Below are 14610 nucleotides of genomic sequence, written 5' to 3'. Positions count from 1 at the left end.
GGCAGGGATGTGGGTGCCGTCAATAATATCACTGCCACACGGTTCCGTGTTGCTGAGGTGGATGACCCTGAGCATCTGGCTGGTGTTGATGGCCCGCATGTGACATAGTGCGGGTGCTGTCTACTTTGTAACCCGGTGTTCCCTCCTGGCTGTGTCGCTATGTGTGATTCCCAATGAGTCACTCCTCATGTGTATTAGCCCCAGACACCTAAGTCTCAGCCTGAGCAGATAAGGCTGTTCCCAGAGGGTGAGACAAAAGAAGAGAGGCAGGGTCGGCCATCAGGCTGGAGGGTAGGGCCTGGGAGTTGAGTTGCTCTAAAACATCCTCACTCCACCTAGCCCAGCCGAGACTAAGAAAGGGGGTGAAGCCCCTTCCCCTCGAGAGGACTAAGGCTGTCTGCCCTCGCTCCTGTGTTAACATCTCTCCTATGCTATGCTGTGTCGCTGAGAAGAAATAAACCCTTTTACTCTACTGGCTGGCCGAGAGACACATCTGGCTGGGGATGGGGGCCCAGGGTCGGGGTCTCCCCGACACACCATCGCACCGCACCACCTGTAGCGGGAGACCAACAAACAGAGAATCACTGGGGTGCCTGAGCCCCGTGCAGGTCCCCCAGCCCACCCCTTCCCTGCCCACACATATCAGGAGCCACCCCCTACATAGCCTATCCCTGGTAGGGCTCTGTGAGGGTGGGACTGAAAAATTGCCTGGGAAAGGGGCTTCTCCACCACCCCCAACCACCCTTTCCCTAGGATTCCCCATTCCAGCACTTCACACCCCTCTTCCGGGACCTTAGCTGGAGAGCGCCACGTCTGCATGACGTGGGCCCTGACGGTCGACTTTTCCACACCAAACTGATTCCCGACACATCGGTAGCTGTCCGGCGTGGTGACCTTCCACACGGCAATGGTGACCCTCTTCTCCAGAGGGGAATGTGGGTCGCATGCGTGTGTCCCGTCGTGTGAGGGCAGGGGAGAGCCAGGAACACAGCTCCAGGAAGGTCTCCTTCCTCGTGCACAAATTCTGGAACAGCTAGCTGTTGGTCATCCCAGAGCTCCATGTCGAGCCGGTCCCACCAGTCAGATCTAGTCTCCAGCACAAGAAGCAGCGGTGCACAGCGTGGTGGTTGCGTTCCTGCATGGCCAGGAGGGCAGCCTGTAGAAACTGCAGCACGATAGCTAAGGGCCGTTGAGTGCCCAGAGGCAGCTCTAGCTCCACGACTGGCAAGCTGAGGTGTCCGCAAGGGCAACCGGAGCAGTCAGAGCAAAGGCTTTGCTGTCCCTCCAGGGAAAGGAGAAGCACCCGAGAAATGGCTGTACCAGGGGCGGGGTCACTTTGCTACCTTCAGAGGGTCCCTTATCCCCCTTCTCTAACACAGGACCTAGGCCCATCCCTGAGGCAGATGGTGTGGGCAGAGGGGGGTGGGATCAAGCCCACCATTCTGTGCTCCCCAGACAAATCCCTGCCCTATCCCTGAGTTCACTGGAGATCCCACTCTGTCTCCCTGCCTTCAGTGGGTACCTTCTCCTGCCTTCCTAATGTGGGAGCCAGCTCCATCCCTGGGGGGGGGGTCTATGTTGGCTGTTTGGCCGCTCCCAGGGTGGGTGGGATGGGCCCACAAGCCTGCCCTGCCAGGTGAAAGGGTCTCAGATAGCCTCAAGCAGCAGCTCCCAGAAGTAATTGCTGACCCGAAGTCCTGCCTGAAGTGGTTCTGAGTGGCCTTAAATGCAATTCTGCATCCAATCAGTGTGGAGCTTTAGTTTGAAATCGCTAAGTGCTTTTTGAAATAAGCCTGCAGTGTAAACATACCCTAAGGGTATGTCTTCACCGCAAGTTTCGTTCAGAGAAAGCTATTCTGGAAGATATCTTCTGGAAAAGCTGATTTTAGAAATAGCACATCTACATTAGGGGACCTTATCTCAGACTAATTTTGAGGCTTCCGGGGAGTGTGGACACTCTATCTCGATTTAGCGCCCCAGGATGCACTGGAAAGGACTAACTTTAGAATGAGGTGCTATTTTGACATAGCAGCAGTGGAGCATCCAGTCGCTCACCCGCTGCTGAAAAAGCTTTTTCAGAAGAGGCGTTTTTCCGACACTGGTACACCTCATTCCCTGAGGAATAAGCCCTCCGTTGTTTCAATTTTCTTTCGAAATAACGCAGTTGCTGTGTGGATGCTACTGTTGTTCTGCCAGAATAATGTCCCTTATTCCAGAAAAATGGTACAGTGTAGACACACCCTTAGGGTATGGCTACACTGCAGCACTAATTGGAACTAACTTAATTCAAATTAGTTAATTCGAACTAAGCTAATTCAAATTAGTGCATCTAGACCTAAAAACCAATTTGAATTAGCATTTTGCTAATTCGAAACAGCATATCCACATTGAGTGGACCCTGAACCAAAGTTAAGGCTGGCCAGAACCAGTGCCTGCACAGCATCAGGTTAGGACTTAGAGTGTGGAGCTGCTAGCCGAGGGTTGTGCTTAAAGGAACCCGACCCCCACCCCGGACAGACAGTTCTCAGGGTTCCCCACTTGCTTGTCTACCTCGATGAGGGACAGCAAAGCAGTTCTGTCTTGGAGGCACATCAAAGCACTTGGCCATCAGCCCGGCTGGACTTGCCCCAGGCTGCCATCCAAGGGGATCAATTGGGAGGCTGTCAGGATCCAGGAGGCCCTGCAGGAGAGCTTCCACCCCGAGGAGCCCGCAGAGCCACCCCAGTCCTCCCCATCGGGGGCTCATGCCCCATTCCTCCCTAACCTCCTTCCACTTACCCTTCCTGATGTAAAAAATAAATGACACGTGTGTTGTTAAATAAAGAGAGGTTCTATTTTTGAAAACTGAGGGGTGGGGATTAACCTCTGGGGAGACTGGGGAGAGAGGGTGGGAGAGGGGAGGTGGAAACCTGGGAGGAGGGAGCTGGAAGGGGGAAGCCAGGGGAAGGAGAAGGGGAAGTATAAAACTATGGTACACCATATCTTCAGTACTGTGTACAGATGTGGTCTCCTCACCTCAAAAAAGATATTTTGGCTTTGGAAAGGGTTCAGAAAAGGGCAACTACAATGATTAGGGGTTTGGAACGGGTCCCATATGAAGAGAGGCTAAAGAGACTGGGACTTTTCAGCTTAGAAAAGAGGAGACTGAGGGGGATATGATAGAAGTCTATAAAATCATGAGTGGTATGGAGAGGGTGAATAAAGAAAAGTTCTTCATTAGTTCTCATAATAGAAGGACTAGAGGACACCAAATGAAATGAATGCACAGCAGGCTTAAAACTAATAAGCGAAAGTAGTTCTTCTCACAGCACATAGTCAACCTGTGGAACTCCTTGCCGCAGGAGGCTGTGAAGGCTAGAACTATAACAGAGTTTAACGAGAAGTTAGATAAATTCAGGGAGGTTGGGTCCATGGAGTAGGAACGGTGTCCCTGGCCTCTGTTTGTGGAAGGCTGGAGATGGATGGCACGAGACAAATCGTTTGGTCATTGTCTTAGGTCCATCCCCTCCGGGTACCTGGTGCTGTCCCCTGTCGGCAGACAAGCTACTTGGCTAGATGGACCTTTGGTCTGACCCAGTATGGCCGTTCTTATGTTCTAAGCTCAGGGCCGGGAATCTCACTGGACCAACTTGATTTTCATGAAAACCTGCTCATGGGTTCACATGTGACCTTTGGTGGCCAGGCTGGCAGCTATCCTGCCCTAGATGGCCATATTCCTGTGCCTACTGTGGAGATCGTGGATGTTGGAGGCCTCCCCCCAAACCTTGATGAGATCCACGATCTCCGCACTAGATCAGGCGGGCGCCCACCTCTTGCAGCCCCGGGCAGGCTCCTGGGAGCCATCGGCCTGGTTCTGGGAAGAGGCAGAGGGCTGGGCAGCAGCCGGTGGCTGGCTCGTGCCGTGCCAGGTGCAGGGTCTGCTGGCTGGGCGCTGGCAGGCTTGCAACTGGCATGAGCACTGTAGCCAGACCATGCCCCTTTAAGGGCTCCGGGGCCGGGAGGAGGGCAGAAAAGTTTCCCTGGTTTGGCCCAGAGAGGCCACCAGGGCAACCTGGGAAGGGCTAGCCTCCAACTAGTTTGAATTAAGTGGCTACACAGCCCTTAATTCGAACTACTGAATTCGAACTAGGTAAACCTCACTCTACGAGGAGTAACGCCTAGTTCAAATTAAGCGGTTTGTATGTATAGCCGCTATTAAAGTTAATTTCAACTAATGGCTGTTTGTTCAAATTAACTTTGTAGTGGAGACACACCCTTAGAGATTTGTGCCTGTCTATCAGCAAATGGCCGCCAACGGTGCATCTAAACTACACGCCTTTTTCAACAGAGGCTTTTTCTAAAGTATTTTTCGAAAAAGCCTCTGTTGAAAAAGCTTCTAGATTGATTTTTTTGCTCTGCATCATGCTATCAGCTTTTTTGAAAAAGAGCATCCAGATTGCCGGATGCTCTTTCAAAAAAAAAAAAAAAGGCACCCAGAAGTGCTTCTGGCAGGGCATGGGGGCAGCCTTTATTTCCAAGTGTTGCTGCCTGCCCTTTGCAGAGACGCGTGCTTAAAGGGATCCCCTGGACAGCCGTTGTTCTGCTCCTGCTTCTGGCTTGCCTACCTCCTGGAGGGCAAGCAAAGCTGCTGCGGTGCTTGCTCTGGTTGCCCTGCTTCCTCGGACACCACAGCAGTTTATTTTCAGGTTCAGGGTTTTTTTCTGCTTTTCACTGTGTGGGGGAGAATTCACAGACATTTGCGTCGGGTGGTCAGGCCGGGCACGCGATGCCCGCATCTTCCGGAACTCATACCTGTACCGCAGCCTGCAGGCTGGGTCATTCTTTCTGGAGTGAAACTATGCAGTCGGGGATGTTCAGATACCTACGTGCATTGTGGCTGACACGGCGAACCCCCTTATGACCTGGCTCATGAAGCTATTCACTGGACACCTGGATGCGAGCAGGGACCTCTTTAACTCTCGCCTGAATCAGGCTTGCTTGGAGGTGGAGTGCGCCTTTGGCCATCTGAAGGGCAGGTTTATATGCCTTCTCGCTCGGCTGGACATGGGGGAACACAACATCCCCGATGTGGTTGCTGCATGCTGTGTTCTGCACAACCTAGTGGAGAGAAAAGAGGAGGCCTTCCTCCCAGCATGAGGCTGCTGTGGAGGGGAGGCACTTTGAGCAGCCCCGGACAGCTGCCATCCGGCAAGCCCTCCAGCTGGGATTGCGCATTCGGGAAGCCCTGAGGGAGCGATTCTCCCAAGGAGCCCAATGAGTTTCCCCAGGGCCTTCCAAATGTGGGATTGCCCCATGCCTCCAGTGCCTTTCCCCCGCCGTCCAAAGCCCCTCCCGGCCCCACATTCACACTGAGAACAGAGACAGGCTGTGACAGACCGGGCCGGGTCTGGGCACAGCTGACTTCATCTGCTCTGGGCAAATTGCTCAAACTAGGGGCTCCTTACAGTCCCCAGACTGGTGACCTTCCCAAACAGGCCACAAACCAGTCCCAAAAATAAATTGTTTGTTAACAAAGTAAAGTGCTTCCCTTACTGACTCTCACAGATGGGAAGGGGAATGTCGAGCTGCAAGGGAGGAGGGAGGCTCAGGGCTGAGGGTGCCACCTGGATGACGAACCCCTGCCACCTTGGCTGCGGAGGCCGGCTTGGAGATGGCTGCGTGTGCGGGCTGGGGCTGGGCAGGAGGTGCGGCTGTACCTGAGTCTGGGATGGCAGCGGGTGAAGGGGGGGGCAGGGGGGTGAGGGGAGGGGTGGGGGAGCTGGTGGGGGGGGAGGGCAGGCTGAGCAGGAGGAGCAGAAACAGACACAGGACCGGGGAAGGCCATGGCCTCCCAGATAGCAGTGCAAATAGCAGGGTGCTGTGTTGGGGAAATCTCGCTCCCCTGGGGTACAGAGTCCCCAGAAGGGTCCGAGGCTGGAGGTCAAAGCAGTGAGGCAGGAGAGAAATCCAAAAGGAAAATTTTATTATGCATGCAGGCTGACAGCTACCAGAGTGAGAGAGTTTCCGGGATCCTTTATACAGTATTTTCAGACAGTTTAGTTGTTGATTGTTTTCTTTAACATATTAAAGTCTCAGCAGAAGTACTCTGAGACGTTTCTGTTCACACCAGGTGTGCTAGAAGTAAGTTTTACAGAACAAAGGCGCATGAGAACCTGAGTGAGGAGTCTACAAGGCAAACTGTGATAAAGATAAGAGTTTACATGACAATTTGTGACAGACTAGGAGTCTCCGTGAAGTTGAGATAGGCATTGTAAGGGTCTTGATTAGAGTTAAGATGATTTCTCTCTGTTACAGGGAGAGAGGCCTGGAAAACTTTTAACCCTTACAGCAGTTTTCTGTTAGAGAGTTTTGATTTCCTGCACAGTCCCTCATTAGACACAATTGGAATTATTTGATTTTTTCCCACAGCTGCTGCACAAACTCGTCCAGCAAGCGACTGCGCCGCTCTGTCTCTGCCTGCATCCTCTGATTACATGTCTCCTGCATCCCTTGCAGGGCCGAGATGTGCTGCCGCACCAGGTCCAAATACTTGCACCAGTGCCGATGGGTTCCCTGCAGCCATCTGGGAGGTGGGAGAGGTGTGGCCCCCCCACCCTCCTGGACAGCTGGGCTGGATGTGGAGGACAAGAGGGAAAAGTCATCAGTCATGCATGCTCACACTTTTCCTGAGAGACAGCATGCCCTCCTCAGCAGTCAGTGCCTGTCCTCTAGGATCAGCGGATGCTCATGTGGTCTCAGCAAGGAGTGGTATGCCCTGAGCAGCAGCTACGGCCTCCCTGAAGCCCAGACAGTGTGCAGGCCACCATCCTGCCCCCCTCCCCCCACCCCATGGCCAAGCAGCACAGACAAGTGCCAGGCCACAGTTGGGGTTCCCGCAGGTTGCTAAGAAGCCTGAAGCTGTGTGGCAATTCCCAGGGTCCCAAACCCCTGCCTGTACCTGGCATCAGTGTCTGTAGGAGCAGGTGGTTCCTCGCAGCCATGCGGGTGCAGGGGTAGGACGGCCCTCCCCGAGGTCAGTCATGTGTGTGCCCCCTCCCCCCAGGATGTGATCAGCATGACATGTCACAGTACTGCACCATCCGCTTTGCTCCCGCCTCCCCTGCCCTGTGTGTGTTGGACCCTCACAGCACTCACCTGATGTTCCCTCCCCGGTGCCCAAAGTTGTCTGGGCAGCAACAATAGAGATGAAAGGTCTGGCAGGAGTGTCCACCAGGGCTTCTACCCCGAGGCCTTTATTTTCGACAAAAAATCTTCCCCGCGTTCACACTTCCCTTTTTTTGACAGATCTCTGTCAAAAATAGTGTTATTCCTCGTAAAACGTAAAATGAGATTTACCGCTGTCAACAAAACCGCCACATTCTGTTGATTTACTGTCGACAGAAGGCGGCGGCTGTCTAGACGCAGGTAAAGATTTTTTGAACAATCCCTGTAGTCTAGACACACCCCGAGTGTCACAGTTGCTGCATTACAGAATTGTGCATGCATTGCCAAAAGTGGCCATCGAGTGTCACTGTTGCTCTGTTGTGGCATTTTTACACTAGGCAGTTAGGAGTTATGAAATAACAGGCTAATGACTCCTGTTTGTGATGAGGAATAACCCTCATGTAGAAATTGTTATTTTGAAATGTCTTCAGTATATATGCTCAGCTGTTCTTATTTAGAAATAACTACTCCCCAGAGTCATTCAAAGTAATTACTCCCCAGTGCTTCCTCAGACTCTAAATCAATGTAGTACGTCAACATTAGGGGAGCCTGACTCAGACTAATTTCAAGGCTTCCCTGTAGTTTGGATGTTCTATTTCAAAGTAGTTAGCTTATTCTGACATAAGTGTGTAGCGTAGACATTATTCAAAATAACTTATACCTTGAATCTTTTAAACTGCCAAACTCATTGCACTAGCTAGCTTCCAGCCCTAGTGATGGGCTCAAGGCTTTAGTCTCTGCCACAAGTCAGCCATTCTTTCATGAATCCAATGCCACTGAGAACTGAAAAGAGAATGAGAGGAGACTTGTAAACTCAACCACCACTAGTGGTCAAAACACAGACATAAACATGTGCATCACCTAACTGCTGGTCACTGGAGACCCCTTCTTTATTCCTCTCTGGCCTATCCAGGTCCTAAAATGCTCATAATTTATAAGAAACTATGACCATCTCCACTTCACCACACCCTCAGTCCACTATACCCACACCCTGCCCAGAATACTCTGGTCCTCTAAGGGACGTGATGATTGAGCAAGCAACTGGAGAACAATGTGATCATGTCCAGTGATTACACGGACAGATGCTCTGTAGTTTGTCGTCCCTCCCTCCCTCCACATCGCTGTATTTGAAGGGCAGCCACCCACGTGCAGCTACTTACAGACAGGAAAGGACAATCCCAGACAATTACCAGCCACGGGCAGAGCTCTGCCTTCCCCAGGATCTGTCCCATGGAAATCACAAGCATCTCTCTGCTCACAAGGAGGCACCTCGCTTCACAGACACTGGCTGAAGATAATTTCACAAAACATACACCAGCTCCTACACTGTCACGAGAGACCTCCACAGCTCCACTGTCAATAGGAACAGCAGGTGACTCAGACTCACTTCAGGCAGATGCCCCTCATCTAGCTGGATCTCCAGAGTGGCTCCGATTGCCTACAGCAGGCCTCTGCAAGAACAGCAAATAACCCATGGAAGAAGTATCACTGCCAAAAATGCTACAGCTGCATGAGACCGTCCAGTACCTGCCTCCCTCTCCAACCCTTTCTACAACATGGCTGTTCTGCTACAAGACACGGACTGAACGCTGACGGGTCAGTTGGCTGTAGCTCCCCGCTGACATCAGGATTATGCCAAGACACCCGCTCATCTTCCATGTGCTCGAGTCCAAGCCAGTAAAAATGGAAACACACCTCACATGCCACTTCCTCTCTTTTTTCTGTTGTGTTGGCTAACACGGATTCATATGCCCTTGTGTTGCCCAAACGTCCAGTTTTGTGAGACCTCTTTTTAACTCATTCCTACCAGCTTTGGATTAGGGATGTTAAAGAGGAGTCTATCCCCATAAGCAAATGCTTATGGGATAGTTGTCTGTTGACTAGTCAGCTAGTCGATTCCCCACACCTTGCTGCCTCTCTGAGATTGAAGTACTCCTTCCCCCCCGCCCCAGCTTTCTAAGTGGCAGCACTGCATGGCTGAGCTAGGGATCAGCTGTGCAGCAGCTGCCCCTTTGAAAAGCCACCTCCATGCGTTTAAAGGGGCAGCCATGGAACCCGGGGTCAGCTGAGAACTCCCCAGCTGATCCCCAGCTCTGCGTGGCATTTCCGCAGCTGTCCCCAGGTTCCACACAGCATGACCTGGGGCTCCTCATGGCATGCAGCACGGCATGGAGCCTGGGGTCAGTGGGGGACTCAGAGTCCCCAGCTGAACCCAAGCTCCATTACTTTGAAATGCACAAGAGTCCCTGCTGGGCTCTTGTACTTTTCAAAGGAGGAATGGGGAAGTGCCTATCGACTTTGATTTAGTCACTATTTATCCCTTTAGTCTCTCCTTTTTCAAGAACATTTGTGAGACGTTTAATAGCAGTGGTCCAAATGCACATCCCAAAAGCATAACGCTCATTCCTACTCTCCCCGTCATGGGCACCAGGCTGCTGGTCAGTCCTCGTGGTTAACAGGTTATCCTAGCCAGATATTTGGTCAGCCAATAACAATGCAGGTAGGGATTTCAAACTGGGAACAAAGGAATTTTTAACTTTTTCCTCCTCTGTCTGAGGTAGAGTGGGTTCTTCCAGGTAACAGGGAGCTGCGAGGCTGTCTCGCTCTCTCTAAGAAAAGTCTTTTCACAATATGTAAGTAGGGCAAAGTTTAATTAATCTATCAGGTTTTTAATTGTTTTATGGTTTGGGAATTTCAAATTGATGTTAAAAGTGTTTTTTTTTTCTCTTTTGTAATGAAGCTTTCTAACCCACAGAATTGTCTCTGGCTACATCTAGACTGGCATGATTTTCCGGAAATGGTTTTAACGGAAAAGTTTTCCGTTAAAAGCATTTTCGGAAAAGAGCATCTAGATTGGCACGGACGCTTTTCCGCAAAAAAGCCCTGATCGCCATTTTCGCAATCGGGGCTTTTTTGCGGAAAACAAAGCTGAGCTGTCTATACTGGCCCTTTTGCGCAAAAGTTTTGCGCAAAAGGACTTTTGCCCGAATGGGAGCAGCATAGTTTTCCGCAAGAACACTGACAATCTTACATGAGATCGTCAGTGCTTTTCCGGAAAAGCAAGCGGCCAGTGTAGACAGCTGGCAAGTTATTCCGGAAAAGCGGCTAATTTTCCAGAATAAGTGGCCAGTATAGACACAGCCTCTGAGTATACAAATTGGTGGCCCTTACCATCTAGCTACCTTAACTATGTAGCCCTTCTGCCGGATAGGCCTGGCAGGAACCAGGGCTGGGTTCAATATCTTGGGGTCAATCTCACAAAGAACCGGCTCGAGCCCCCACCCAGTGATCTGGGAAATTCACGCACCCCTGGGCGCCTCTGAGAGGCAATGCTTCCCCACTCGCAAGCACTGAGTCTGAGTGTAGGAAAAGAACATTTAATGAAACAGAGGAAGAATTGATACGGCATTAGCTTGGGGGAAAACACCACAAACAGAGTTCATAACCCAAACATGAGCCCCCACCCCGGCCAAGATTCGCTCGAAGTCCACCGACTCCCCAAAAGTCTCTGTCCCCACAAGTCTCTGTGCCACCCAGAGTCCCAAAGTTCACCCACAGGGTTTCACCTCCCAACCTGGGTAGAAATGGGGGTGGGGAGATAGGTAGGGGGCACCCTATACGAAACTCCGCTACGCTTCACCAGCTGTCTCGTCCCACACCTCTGGACGCTCCGCTGGGCACCTGTCGCCGCTTCTCGCCTGCTGCCGCTCCACGCCACGCCACTGGTCGCCGCTCCTCACCTGCCACCGCTCCATGCCACGCCGCTAATGGCCGCTCCTCGCCTGCCGCCGCTCCACGCCACGCTGCTAATGGCCGCTCCTCGCCTGCCGCCGCTCCACGCCACGCCGCTGATGGCCGCTCCTCACCTGCCGCCGCTCCACGCCATGCCGCTAGTCGCCGCTCCTTGCCTGCTGCCACTCTACTGGCTGCAGTAGGTCTGGCTGTCAGCCAAACCAGTGATTTCAGCTTAGTGATTTCAACTCTCAGCCAAACCAGTGATTTCAGCTCTCAAATGAATCCAGCTTTCACTGGACTAGCAAACAAAAAGACTCCTCAGGGAGTCTGCTTTAGGTCTGTCCTTAAAACAAAGGGGGAAAGGTGCAGGCTGGGCCAGTCTTATAGCTCACACCTGGTAGGTGTGAAGCAGGCTGACTCAAGTCCTTTAACCCTTTCCCCCAGCTCTGTTCACTCAACTCTGGAAGGGGGGAGGCTTGTTCTTCCGAGACCTCTTACCATGATGGTGGTGTCTCTCCTGCAAGCACTGGTGGCATGTTTGACAGTTCCCACATTTAGGGGTAGCATGATTAGTGACCCCCACAACAGTCCCAAATTATATACAATTCTCCACATTCCATTCCAACACTGACCCTCCATCAGCCCTGGCTGAATGGGATTTACATAGCCACACCTTGGATTCTCTCCTGAGCAGTATTTACATGTCAACAGTTAACAGTTAACAACCTTGTAGAGCTAAACAACTGTAGTGGGCACACCCACCCCTCCTTTCAGCTGGCTGACAGCAAGCAGCAGTTCAGCCCCTGCTTACAACTATACTTGCAATGATAGTATTGTTTTGATAATAAAAAGTTTGTTTTCTTTTCTAATTAACCTGCTATGGGTTTATTTTGGTGTCCTAGTTTTATCTGTAAGCTCGCTGTCTGACTGGCTGGGAGTCAGCTAGCACAGACTGCAGCTTGTTTTTCTCTTTTCTTTTTCAAGCTCTGAGGGGAAAAAGAGCTTGAGGTACCCCTGATGTTTTAGGGAGGAGGTTTCCCAAGTGATCTCATCCCTAGTTTTCTTGGACTACTTGGGTGATGGCAGTGGATATTCCCTAAAATTTGGGTTTTAGGATTTTGGGGGGAAGTTTTTGTACCAAAGCCTGGAGAGATCAGGTTTTGGGGTACTTTTGCGGGCCCCTGCTCCTGCATTTGTTGTGCCAGAGTGGGTTCCCCCCCCCATCTTTTAAGGGGAGTACCCAGCAATGTTTTTATGAGGATCTAACAATACTTCAACTGCTTGAATGTCCGTCCATTTGTTATAAAGAATGAGAGGGGCGCGGTGATTTAAGCATAATAAAGTCCATGCCCCAAAGGCAAAGCCGCATCAGCTCAAACTCTGTTGCATTTAAGAACTGCCTCTGGAGTTAGGACATGGGCTTTAAGCACACCTCATGTATGAAATCCAGGGTTTCAAACTCAGGAGGGGGGCTACTGCCCTCCTACCCCATTTCTCTACCCAATTCTACACCCATAGGACCAAGGGCACCTACCCCCCTCAAACAATGGTGCCCTTGGCCTTATGGGTGGAGAAAGGGCAGGGTTAGGAGTGCACATTGCCATGGGCTGGGGGTGTTAAAAGGAAGAGAAAGGAGGGGTTGAGGGATCCACTGGATGGACGGGTGGACTGGAAGGATCAAGAGCGTGTTGGGCTGGGGGCCGTTAGGGAGGAAGAGGAGGGTGGGTGAGGGGGTCCTTATGTGTTGAAAGATGAATGGGGAGAAGGTACGGTGAAGGTAGAGGTGAGCTGGGAAGGTGGCTGTGACGGACCGGGCCAGGTCTTGGCACAGCTGAGGGCGTCCGCTCATGGCGAATTGCTCAAAACTCGGGGCTCCTTACAGCCCCAGACTGGAATCCTTTCCCAAATAGGCCATAAACCAGTCACACTGAGTGCTTTAGCTGCCAATCTGGCAAGCCAGAAGCCTCACGAGCAAAACCCCTCAGACACCCCAGCTCTCCCTGTGCCACAATTAGCCCCGAGCCTGCACACAGGTGAGCGGGTTGCAGAACCCAATCTCACCTTCCCCGAACGGGTCTTTCCGGTCCCAAAGAACCAGCCACAAATCCCCGGTCAGTTTACACTCTGGATCTTACCCACAAGATCACGCTGGGCCAATCCTTTAGAATCTGAAATCTAAAGGTTTCTTAATAGAAGAAAGAAAAGCATGAGAGTAAGGTTGTTAAGGAGAATACATTACATGCACCAGTCACCGAGTTCTCGATGCAGGCTCTCAGCAAAGATGTTATAACTGCTATCTTGAAGGTCTCTGGTGTTCATCCTATGTCAGAATGGGTCAGCAATCCTCCTCGGCTCTCTGTTCCTTGCAAGGCTGTATCTAGGATCAGTAGCAGAATTGAAGACAAGATGGAGTCCGCCTCATAGCACTTGTATATCTCCCTGGTACCTTCCAAGTGGAGCAGGTCACATGGTCAAATGACTTAGCTCTGTTTCATATGTCAGCAGCCATTTTGCCCTGGCTGGGTTGCATGTTCCCAGACACAGTCCTCAGGTGTGTATTGGGCACCTTGAGAGCCATTATCCCTGGACCAGTGCTAATTAGCATACTCTTTCAATGGACAATCCTCCTTTACAACAGGCAGTGCAGGCCAATATCAGCACAGACTCCATATTCATAACTCCACACACAGATATCATACAAGTACATGAGTAGCATATACAGAATCAGTAGAACGTGACTTTCATTTGACATCTCGCATGGCCCCCTTTGTATAGACTTTGGGGCAAACACCTCCCCCCAATTGGTGCAGCAGTGATCTGGCTGCTCCCCTTAAAATCCAGTAACATGACACCCAGACAAAAGACCAGAGCCTCTGCTTTCCTCTTCCTTTGAGCCCACTCCCTAGCACCCACTGCTCGGACTTAAGGACAAAAGCAATTGTGTAACTGTTTAACTTCAAAAAGATCTCACCAAATGTAGTGATTGGGCAACAAAATAGCAAATGAAATTTGATGTGGATAAGTATAAAGTAACGCACATTGGAAAAAATAACCCCAACTATACATACCGTATGATGAGGGCTAATTTAGCTACAACTAATCAGGAAAGATATCTTGGAGTTATCGTGGATAGTTCTCTGAAAATGCAGTATGCGGTCAAAAAAGCAAATAGGATGCTAGTAATTATTAAAAAAGGGATAGAAAATAAGATGAAGAATATCTTAATGCCCCTATATAAAACTTCTGTACACAGTGTTCAAGATGTGGACGTACTATATGTGGTCTCCTCACCTCAAAAAAGATACTGTACTTTGGCATTAGAAAAGGTTCAGAAAAGGGCAACTAAAATGAAGTATAAAACTATGGTACGCCATATCTTCAGTACTGTGCACAGATGTGGTCTCCTCACCTCAAAAAAGATATTTTGGCCTTGGAAACGGTTCAGAAAAGGGCTACTACAATGATTAGCCTATCTTCATATGGGACCTGTTCCAAACCCCTAAAGAGACTTGGACTTTTCAGCTTAGAAAAGAGGAGACTGAGGGGGATATGACAGAGGTCTATAAAATCATGAGTGGTGTGGAGAAGGTGAATATAGAAAAGTTCTTTACTTGTTCCCATAATATAAGAACTAGAGGACACCAAATGAAATTAATGGGTAGCAGGCTTAAA

The 14610-nt window shown here is 50.7% G+C and overlaps 1 long non-coding RNA gene across 2 annotated transcripts; it reads right to left on the bottom strand.

Moving 5' to 3' along the window:
- Window positions 1-5819: 5819 nt before the first annotated feature.
- LOC149521904 (uncharacterized) lies at window positions 5820-11768 on the bottom strand. Of its 2 annotated transcripts, none has more exons than XR_016347721.1 (5): window positions 10817-11768; window positions 8394-8654; window positions 7865-7986; window positions 7135-7288; window positions 5820-6610 (listed from the first exon to the last, which is right to left on the bottom strand). It is a non-coding gene; the product is annotated as an uncharacterized LOC149521904 (long non-coding RNA). The 2 variants fall into 2 exon arrangements; XR_016347722.1 differs by having other exon boundaries at window positions 8591-8654; window positions 10817-11767.
- Window positions 11769-14610: the final 2842 nt, after the last annotated feature.

Source organism: Pelodiscus sinensis, chromosome 22 (genome assembly GCF_052426305.1).
Source record: "Pelodiscus sinensis isolate ZL-2025 chromosome 22, ASM5242630v1, whole genome shotgun sequence".
NCBI lineage: Eukaryota > Metazoa > Chordata > Testudines > Trionychidae > Pelodiscus > Pelodiscus sinensis.
Note: the sequence above shows the minus strand (reverse complement) of the source record. Positions and strands in the feature narration are given on the sequence as shown.